This window comes from Cynara cardunculus (assembly GCF_001531365.2).
Source record: "Cynara cardunculus var. scolymus isolate 2C chromosome LG 1, CcrdV1, whole genome shotgun sequence".
Classification (NCBI taxonomy): domain Eukaryota; kingdom Viridiplantae; phylum Streptophyta; class Magnoliopsida; order Asterales; family Asteraceae; genus Cynara; species Cynara cardunculus.
In genome coordinates, this window is record NC_037528.1 from 7,314,917 (window position 1) to 7,317,633 (window position 2,717).

Consider the following 2,717-nt stretch of genomic DNA (forward strand, 5'->3'; position numbering starts at 1 on the left):
ATTTAGGTTTAGTAACAAAAAAAATTAATTTAGGTTTAATAATATAATTTTTTTATAAAGATAATAATTACGTATTATGTTAGTTATCAATGATTATCTTAATTTTATTTTAGATTTTTTATATTTAAAATGAAATGTTTATCCAACATTTGATTATGTTTATCTGCAATTAGTTAGACGAATTCATGTATCAAGTTTTAATAAGTTGTATTTATGCACAATTTACTTATAATATTAAATTTTAAGTAATATGCATCAATAAACAATATTTCACTTATAAAAAATCATTTTTAAGAGTTTTTGTCAAATACTTAATGTTTTATAATATAATATAGATAATTTAATAAAAATGTTTTATCGTTTATCCAAGGATTAATTTTTTAATAAAAAACAAAAAGACTTCCAAACCAAATCAAAGTTGATAATCGGAAATAACGTTATTATTAATTAATAAATAAATAAAAATATATTAAACTATAAATTTATCCAAAAAATATTAGATTATAAGATAAACTTTTTTGAAGAAATAATTTGATAACAGTTAGATTAAAGAAACAAAATGGGCCACACAAACTCACGTTGATCATAGACTCGTCTTGCACTTTTAAATTAATATTATTTTACTATCTTCAATTGTTTTACAGACGTGGTATTGGTTTACAAAACAAGAAAATGAAGTTTAAAACCCATATTTGTTACATGTACTGCAGGGACGGTCCAATCTTTTTGGAAACCCTGCTACATTCAGAAATTTTAATTACATTTACTTAAATAAGGTGACAAAGAATATATGTTAAAATAAAAATAGGCTAAACCTAGAACGATTAACACTCTGAATCTAAACATAAACCATTAATGATTTGACCCTGAAACCAAATAATTAATGGTTCGAACCTAAATAATTGCAATTAAAGTTTTACATAGGTCGACAAAAATACCCTAAATACATGTAAATTTGGGCCTTAAAATTTTGGATGCCCTGTTCAAAATCTCATATTTAACAATGTTAAAGGAGGGTCCTGATTAATTGTTTTTTTAACAAAGATGTGGTCTTATTTAGTTAATATTTTATAAATAAATGTGAAGTTAGATTTTAAAAAATCATGAAATTTGAAAGATGGTGAGATGTGAATAAATGCAGCAAGGGGCATGAAGAGTATGAGATGCAGGTCATATTTGAGGAAGTGAATCTTGGTTTTATATTCAGAATAATAATATGATTATTAAAACATATTATATTGTGAATATTTGAAACAAATAAATAATTATGAAAAATATGTATATTGAAATCAGTGTGGCTATCACCATCCATCTTTTGATTTTAATATCCACAGGACTGCTTATATACTTGGAATCTAGTGATTGCTTATTATATATTTCCTTCCACTTATTACATTTTGTATTCCATCTTCCCCAATCCAAAACAAACTCCACCTTCTTTTGTGCATTTATAATTACAATTAAAATGAAAAAATAATATGCTTTTTTTGTTTTAAGACCATAAAAATGACTCACTATTTTTGGTTTTGACTCTTCTAAATAATTTTGACAGGAGATCTCTACTCTTTTTTATACATCGCAAGAATACAATTTACATAGAGAATACCATTTACAGGGATTTCAGTTAAGATACCGTAAGAGGGTACTCGCCTTTCTCGAATTGATGAATTGACAAACTTGAAGGATCAAATCCGAAACGAGTGAAAATTAGGAACCAAATTAAACTTTTATTTATAGATATGTTAATAAAAATATTACAAGTATAAATCAAGGAATCTTTACCAATTTAAACAAACATAGCTGTAATATTCAGGTTTTAAGATTTGAGTTAAGATTTTTTTGGATTATATATATATATATATATATATATATATATATATATATATAAATGTTCGACAGAGTGTGTGTGTGTGTGTGCCGCCATAATGGTGTCTCCTCTTACTATTAATAGTAAGAGGGAAGGATGTAGAGGGTTTATACACTTGCTATAATAGAAAAGTTTTCTTTGTTATATCATCCGAATTTGGCAGAAAAAGGAAGAAGAAGGGAATTCAAACTTTGTTTTTCAGTTTATGTTTAAAGGCGAGTGTTTTATGCTTTGATGTATCAATTGTGGTATAACAATTGTAATTGTTTGAAATGGTTTATTATGTTTCATATATTATTCGGATTTCATCTAAACCGCTCAAGTGTTAACCGGATATTTCTTTAAACCGCCCAAGTGTTGTCCGAATATTTTCTTAAACCGCCCAAGTGTTGACCGGCTTATTCTTAAACCGCCCAAGTGTTGTTCGGATATTTTCTTAAACGCTCAAGTGTTAACCGGATTAAGAGCTAAACCGCTCAAGCCATGTCCGATTTATCTTTTTCTACTCTAAGTAATTGTCCGGATTTCATATCTGGACAAGGTTGACCGGACTTCAAATTCGGCTAATGTGTTGAAGCTTTTGATATGAAATTTCTCAAGATAGATGAAATGGCGGTGTAACTGCGAGAGAGATGAAACGGCGGTGTAACCGCGAGAGAGATGAAACGGCGGTGTAACCGCGAGAGAGATGAAATGACGGTGTAACCGCGAAATAGATGAAAATATATGTGATAGATATAGATAAAATGTTTGTGATATACATGTTTGATTCTAAACTGCTAGTTTAGAAAGTATGTTGTTGGTATGAGTTATATACACTCACTAGACCTTTTGAGTATAACGCTCAGTT